This window comes from Mauremys mutica, chromosome 4, assembly GCF_020497125.1.
Source record: "Mauremys mutica isolate MM-2020 ecotype Southern chromosome 4, ASM2049712v1, whole genome shotgun sequence".
NCBI classification, from domain to species: Eukaryota; Metazoa; Chordata; order Testudines; family Geoemydidae; genus Mauremys; species Mauremys mutica.
In genome coordinates this window covers 132,243,216-132,251,918 of record NC_059075.1, presented here as the reverse complement: position 1 = coordinate 132,251,918, position 8,703 = coordinate 132,243,216, and positions in this window count along the sequence as shown.

Here is an 8,703-nt window from a genome sequence, read left to right as displayed (position 1 = left end):
TCTCCATTAGCATAAAAAAGTCTTAGATGTTTCAAACAGTTCTAGTACTTGAGTGGTTTGGGGCCGAATCCTGGATTGCATCAAAAACACAACTCCCAAGATGAACATGTGCCTCTTGGAATCATGGTGGAAATGCCCAACCTTAAAAAAAAATAAATCTTATTTTGTTCATGCAAATGGCATTACACAAGGAAAATGGTCATACAAATTTGAAAGCTTGTAAGGCACTCAGTTATCCTGGTGATGAGCACCGTACATACAGATAGGCAAATCAAAAAATAGGTCAGGTAGATGGGTATGCATGGCAATTAGATAAAAAAGACATTTCTCTCTTTTTGTGAAAATGTTATAGAATGTAATAGAAATTCTATCGTGTTTTTGAACCATCCTATCAAATACAATAAATAATTATAACCCTGCTATAGAATTCTGTAGGATGGTAAGAAAGGAATTCACAGAGAGCAGTGGTGCCCTTTCAAGCCTAACCCCCCTTTCATCTACACAGAAATCGCACTGACCCAGGGTTCAAACCCAGGGTCCCAGGGCCCTCCGTATGTGCAGAGTCTGAGCCTGCGTCAAGTCAGGACACAGGGGTTCAAGCCCTATTGCTTTTCATTGTGGATGCAGTCCCACTGGATTGGGAGTCCACCAAAAGTATCCCACAATCCCAGGGGATGACTTTCTGTGTCCTCTGAACCATCAAGTTTGGTGAACAGCCAAATTTTCCCACAATGCTTCATGAACAAAGGGCTAGAGTGGCCACATTTTGGGATGGCGCTAGGAAGTCTGGGATATGGGTGGTTGGAGTCGGGCCCACATAATGCAGTGTAGATGCTGGAGCCCCAGGTTGGGACCTAGGGTTCAGCACTTCCTAAACTGGGGTTAGCAATGAATGTAGATGCTCCAGCCCTAGGTTAACAAACCCAGCATCTGCTAACTCAAGTTCTACTTACCCTGGGTTTATATTACAGTGTAGACATATATCATATGCCCTGTTTTTTTCATCTGAGTCTCTGGAACACCTAGGATGGATGTGTCTGTGTCTCAGTGAAGGTTTTCCCCCTACTTGTTTTTGTTTTACATTAGACATTCAGGGTTTTTTTAAACCCAAAAACTCTCTTGGAGATTGGAGGGCTGTTGGCCTTGTAGAATCTATGGAACTCAAACATGGGAGAAACACTTGGGACATCTTTGTTGAAGATCCCACACCTTTCCATTGAGGAGTAGGGAAGGAAGAGACACTTCACACTACACAGTTGAGATCTCCAAAGAGTTATCCACCAAAAGCAGGAAGGAACTTTCCATTGCTGCTATTGCCAAGGTTAAAAAACAAGCAGAGCCATACCTCCCCCAACACCCAATGCTCCATGCACTCCCCTTTTTTTTCCTAAAGGGGGAAAAATCTTCTGAATGTGAATGTGTGATACGAGTGACGTGTTGATCTCCCCACCCCATCCTGCGGAGCAGGGGTGCGAGTACCGACTATAGAGCTGCTGGCGTTTAGTTTGTAGGTGGGTGTGGGCTTTGTGGCTGCTTCTCCAAGGAGCTGATCAGCCAGGGGGTTTACTCCACTTGTGCTGAATCTGCTGTTGAGGGAAGGGAAGAAGGCTTTCTGCTCTACGGGAGGAGTGAAGTTAGAGGCTGTGCATGGGATCCTGCAGCAAAAGCTTGCCAGCCCCAAGGAACTTGCTGGGGTGCTGACTTTATCCTGGCAGTTCCTACGTGGCTCTGGCTGCCTCTAGCAAGGATGCAACAATTGCCAGCCATGCCCGCTAACAGGGACTTGAGCAGAGAGGCCAGTTCCTAGACTGGACCATCCTTCTTCTCTAATGACTTCGGATCAGGACCTTTGTCCAGGACACTACACTTTACCATTGTCCAGCAAGTAGTTCCACATTATGGAATTTCTTTTCTGTCTCAATTTTCTTTTCCTCTCTCCCTCTCTCAGAATAACAACAACAAAACCCAACACCTTAAACATTGCATTACAATCTCTGTGTCGATGAAGAGAACACAAACGCTGCAAAGCCAGGCAACCAACGCCGGGGCATGTCAAAGTGAACGTTTCCCAGGCACCCTTAATGCTGTCCCTGGCCTGGCTGCATTATTCGCCAGCTTTTCAAGCCTGCAGCACTCACAATTGGTGCCAAAGTTTCCTGAGAGCTCAGCTTCCGTGTAGACATCTAAGGAGGGGGCTAGGTTTGCAGATGTGCTCAGCGCCTGGCAGCTCCCATTGAGAACCATGGCCTCTGCTTTTGGGTGTCTAAATGGAAGCTGAGCTCCTTTGAAAATGGACCCTGTCATACAATGTTTAATGATATGATCCCCTTGCAGGATCTCAGAGCCTCTGAAAAACAGGTCCTACTTTATTTCTCCTACCTCGTTTTGTAAGTAAATGAGAAGGGGTGGTTTGGCTGCTAAAGCAAAGAGCTGGACGCTGGGCCTCCTGGGCTCTCTGTCATAACCATCATCTGTGCGCTGGCCTTGAGTTTGTTCCTTTGAGTCAATCAGGGTAGCTAAGACCTTTGCGAAGGCCAGTCTGGACCCTCCCTAAACCAGTGAGACTCGGACTGAGGCTTGCGAGCCACGGGTGATTCTTTAATGGGTCTCCTGCGGCTCTTTGCAGCACATGATGTTAAAACACTGTGTGATTGAATTATTAGCCAATCTAAGTTATTAACCAGTCAGGATGCTTTTACTATGTTATTAACCAATTGAGTTATTAATAAGAACATAAGAACATAAGAATGGCCGTACCGGGTCAGACCAAAGGTCCATCTAGCCCAGTATCTGTCTGGGAATAGGTAAATAACTTCTCCTTATCCACTTTCTCAACATCACTCATGATTTTATATACCTCTATCATATCCCCCTTAGTCTTCTCTTTTCCAAGCTGAAGAGTCCTAGCCTCTTTAATCTTTCCTCGTATGGGACACTCTCCAAACCCCTAATCATTTTAGTTGCCCTTTTCTGAACCTTTTCTAGTGCTAGAATGTCTTTTTTGAGGTGAGGAGACCACATCTGTACACAGTATTCGAGATGTGGGCGTACCATGGATTTATATAAGGGCAATAATATATTCTCAGTCTTATTTTCTATCCCCTTTTTAATTATTCCTAACATCCTGTTTGCTTTTTTGACCGCCTCTGCACACTGCGTGGACATCTTCAGAGAACTATCCACGATGACTCCAAGATCTTTTTCCTGATTCATTGTAGCTAAATTAGCCCCCATCATGTTGTATGTATAGTTGGGGTTATTTTTTCCAATGTGCATTACTTTACATTTATCCGCATTAAATTTCATTTGCCATTTTGTTGCCCAATCACTTAGTTTTGTGAGATCTTTTTGAAGTTCTTCACAATCTGTTTTGGTCTTAACTATCTTGAGCAGTTTAGTATTGTGACGAGGCGGTTCTGGCGGGACCCAACTGAGAGTGCCAATTCAGGACAAATCGCTCAAACAGGGCAGTCACAGCCCTAGGCTGGGGTTTTTCCACCTCTAAGGCAAACCAAACCAGCCAGACAAAAAGGACTTTGGTTTCACCCCACTGGCTAACCACAAGTCACACAAGCAATTTCCTTAGGCACTCCAGTCTCCCAGTATCACCACCAGTGCACTCGTCCTGGGGATGAATGGTTATGAAAACCAACACCCCAATAAAAGAAAACGGTTCTCTCGATCCCAAAGGACCAAGCCCCAGACCCAGGTCAATATACACATCAGATCTTACCCACAAATCACGGTGTTGCCAATCCTTTAGAATCTAAAATCTAAAGGTTTATTTACAAAGGGAAAAAGGTAGAGATGAGAGGTAGAATTGGTTAAATGGAATCAATTACATACAGTAATGGCAAAGTTCTTAGTTCAGGCTTGCAGCAGTGATGGAGTAAACTGCAGGTTCAAATCAAGTCTCTGGAACATCCCCCGCTGGGATGGGTCATTCAGTCCGTTGTGCAGAGCTTCAGTTTGTAGCAAAGTCCCTCCAGAGGTAAGAAGCAGGATTGAAGACAAGATGGAGATGATGCATTAGCCTTATATAGGCTTTTCCAGGTGTAAGAACCTCTTTGTCCTCACTGTGGAAAATTACAGCAAAATGGAGTCTGGAGTCACAGGGGCCAGTCCCTGCATACTTTGCTGAGTCATAAGGCGTGTTTGCCTTCTCTTCATGGGTCAATTGTGTAGCTGATGGTCCTTAATGGGCCATTAAGCAGGCTAAGCAGAGCTAAGGATATCACCCAGTAGCACATCACCAACTTGAAATACAGACAGTATAGAGCCAATATACATAACTTCAACTAAAAATGATACATGCACACAGACAGCATAATCATAACCAGCAACCCATAACCTGGTCTTAGACACCCTATATGACCCCCTTTACCTAAGATTTGGTGCCACTACAGGACCTTGGTTGCAACCCGTGTTCTATATGGTCCCAATTTATATCAATAACGTCACAAGTATCATCTGCAAACTTTGCCACCTCACTGTTTACCCCTTTCTCCAGATCATTTATGAATAAATTGAATAGGATTGGTCCGAGGACTGACCCTTGGGGAACACCACTAGTTACCCCTCTCCATTCTGAGAATTTACCATTAATTCCTACCCTTTGTTCCCTGCCCTTTAACCAGTTCTCAATCCATGAAAGGACCTTCCCTTTTATCCCATGACAGCTTAATTTACGTAAGAGCCTTTGGTGAGGGACCTTGTCAAAGGCTTTCTGGAAATCTAAGTACACTATGTCCACCGGATCCCCCTTGTCCACATGTTTGTTGACCCCTTCAAAGAACTCTAATAGATTAGTAAGACACGATTTCCCTTTACAGAAACCATGTTGACTATTGCTCAACCGTTTATGTTTTTCTATGTGTCTGACAATTTTATTCTTAACTATTGTTTCAACTAATTTGCCCAGTACCGACGTTAGACTTACCGGTCTGTAATTGCCGGGATCACCCCTAGAGCCCTTTTTAAATATTGGCGTTACATTAGCTAACTTCCAGTCATTGGGTACCGAAGCCAATTTAAAAGACAGGTTACAAACCTTAGTTAATAGTTCCGCAACTTCACATTTGAGTTCTTTCAGAACTCTTGGGTGAATGCCATCTGGTCCCGGTGACTTGTTAATGTTGAGTTTATCAATTAATTCCAAAACCTTCTCTAGTGACACTTCAATCTGTGACAGTTCCTCAGATTTGTCACCTACAAAAGCCAGCTCAGGTTTGGGAATCTCCCTAACATCCTCAGCCGTGAAGACTGAAGCAAAGAATCCATTTAGTTTCTCCACAATGACTTTATCATCTTTAAGCGCTCCTTTTGTATTTCGATCGTCAAGGGGCCCCACTGGTTGTTTAGCAGGCTTCCTGCTTCTGATGTACTTAAAAAACATTTTGTTATTACCTTTAGAGTTTTTGGCTAGTCGTTCTTCAAACTCCTCTTTGGCTTTTCTTATTACACTCTTGCACTTAAGTTGGCAGTGTTTGTGTTCCTTTCTATTTGCCTCACTAGGATTTGACTTCCACCTTTTAAAGGAAGTCTTTTTATCTCTCACTGCTTCTTTTACATGGTTGTTAAGCCACGGTGGCTCTTTTTTAGTTCTTTTACTGTTTTTCTTAATTTGGGGTATACATTGAAGTTGGGCCTCTATTATGGTGTCTTTAAAAAGGGCCCATGCAACTTGCAGGGATTTCACTTTAGTCACTGTACCTTTTAACTTTTGCCTAACTAACCCCCTCAATTTTGTATAGTTCCCCCTTTTGAAATTAAATGCCACAGTGTTGGGCAGTTGAGGTGTTCTTCCCACCACAGGGATGTTGAATGTTATTGTATTATGGTCACTATTTCCAAGCAGTCCTGCTATAGTTACCTCTTGGACCAGCTCCTGCGCTCCACTCAGGATTAAATCCAGAGTTGCCTCTCCCCTTGTGGGTTCCCGTACCAGCTGCTCCATGAAGCAGTCATTTAAAGTATCGACAAATTTTATCTCTGCATTTCGTCCTGAAGTGAAATGTTCCCAGTCAATATGGGGATAATTGAAATCCCCCACTATTATTGTGTTCTTAATTTTGATAGCCTCTCTAATTTCCCTTAGCATTTCATCATCACTATTACTGTCTTGGTCAGGTGGTCGATAATAGGTCCCTAATGTTATATTTTTACTAGAGCATGAAATTTCTATCCACAGAGATTCTATGGAACATGTGGATTCACTTAAGCTTTTTACTTCATTTGAATCTATACTTTCTTTCACATATAGTGCCACTCCTCCCCCTGCACGACCTGTTCTGTCCTTCCGATATATTTTGTACCCCGGAATGATTGTGTCCCATTGATTGCTCTCAGTCCACCAGGTTTCTGTGATGCCTATTATATCTATATCCTCCTTTATCACAAGGCACTCTAGTTCACCCATCTTATTATTTAGACTTCTGGGATTTGTGTACAAGCACTTTAAAAACTTGTCCCTGTTTATTAGCCTGCCTTTTTCTGATGTGCCAGATTCTTTTTTATGTGACTGTTTATCATCTGATCCGGCCCTTACATTATACTCTTCAGTCCTCTGCTCCTGACTATAACCTGGAGATTCTCTATCATCAGACTCTCCCCTAAGAAAAGTCTGTGTCCGATCCACACGCTCCTCTGCAGCGGTCGGCTTTCCCCCATCTCCTAGTTTAAAAACTGCTCTACAACCTTTTTAATGTTTAGTGCCAGCAGTCTGGTTCCGCTTTGGTTTAGGTGGAGCCCATCTCTCCTGTATAGGCTCCTGCCATCCCAGAAGTTTCCCCAGTTCCTAATGAACGTGAACCCCTCCTCTCTACACCATCGTCTCATCCACGCATTGAGACTCTGAAGCTCCGCCTGCCTACCTGGCCCTGCGCGTGGAACTGGGAGCATTTCTGAGAATGCCACCATAGAGGCATTAGAGCTTTGCGAACAGGGGCTGCTAACAGGGAGTTTCGCAAGGGAGTTCTCCAGATGAAGGAGGAGCTAATACAGCATCTGTGGGGTAAGTCATGGGCGGCAGGTTATATATTTGTGTGGGGCCCGGGCCCCAGCAATATTCAGGGCTGGGCGCCCTGCTCCAGCAATAGTTGGAGCTGGGTCTCTTCCCGCCCCCCCACCCGGTCCTGCCTGGATCGGCCCCGGCCACCGCAGGTCTCCCCCCGCCGCCGCGACCCTGCCTGGAGCAGGTCCCAGCCCCCGCCTGCCACCCCCCGTCCGCGTGTTCCTCCCCCTCCGCCACGTTGTGTTGCGTCCCTGCCTGACAGAACGCAGCGCGCCTCTCCCCTGCCTGCTGCCCGGAGGGCTCCCAGCAGATTTGCTGTCTGCTGCCGCAGGGTCCTAATGCCTGCCCACCGCCAGTACTGGCAAGGCAGGCTGCCCTTACCCTGAGCCTCTCCAACCCCAAACCCTCAGCCCCAGCCAGAGCCCTCATTCCCCCCGCACCCTAATCCTCAGACCCAGCCCTGAGCACCCCCACATCATGAACCCCTCATCCCCCTGCACCCTAATCCTCAGCCCCAGCCAGAGCCCTCATCCCCCCCGCACCCTAATCCTCAGCCCCAGGCCTGAGCGCCCCCGCATCATGAAACCCTCATCCCCCTGCACCCTAATCCTCAGCCCCAGCCAGAGCCCTCATCCCCCCTCACTGTAATCCTCAGCCCCAGCCCTGAGCGCCCCCACATCATGAACCCCTCATCCCCCCGCACCCTAATCCTCTGCCCCAGCCCTGAGCTCCCCCACATCATGAACCCCTCATCCCCCTGCACCCTAATCCTCAGCCCCAGCCAGAGCCCTCATCCCCCGCACCCTAATCCTCTGCCCCAGCCCTGAGCGCCCCCACATCATGAACCCCTCATCCCCCCGCACCCTAATCCTCTGCCCCAGCCCTGAGCGCCCCCACATCATGAACCCCTCATCCCCCTGAACCCTAATCCTCTGCCCTAGCGAGTGCCCTCATCCCCCGCACCCTAATCCTCTGCCCCAGCCCTGAGCGCCCCCACATCATGAACCCCTCATCCCCCCGCACCCTAATCCTCTGCCCCAGCCCTGAGCGCCCCCACATCATGAACCCCTCATCCACAGCCCTCACCCCACACTCCAAACCTCTGCCCTAGCCCTGAGCCCCCTCCTGCATCATGAACCCCTCATCCACAGCCCTCACCCACAGCCCAACCCTCTTCCCTAGCCCTGAGCCCCCTCGCATCATGAACCCCTCATCCACAGCCCTCACCCCACAGCCCAACCCTCTTCCCTAGCCCTGAGCCCCCTCGCATCATGAACCCCTCATCCACAGCCCTCACCCCACAGCCCAACCCTCTTCCCTAGCCCTGAGCCCCGTCCTGCATCATGTACCTCTCATCCTCAGCCCCACAGTCCTCACCCTGCACTCCCTCCTATCCCCAAACTCCCTCCCCCTTCCCACACACCCCTTCCCAACCCCAAACTCCATCCCAAAGCCTGCACCCTTCACCTCCTCCTGCACACCCACCCCCTGCCCCAGCCCAGAGCCTGCACCCAGCACCCTTCCTGCACCCTAATCCCCAGCCCAGGATCTGCACCCCAGACCTCCCCCGCCGAGCCCCCTCCCAGAGCCTTAGGCAGGTGGGGGCGGAGTTGGGGGGGCGGAGTTGGGGGCGGGTTCTGGGCCCCACCAAAATTTTTACAAACTTGCCACCCATGGGGTAAGTGACTGTC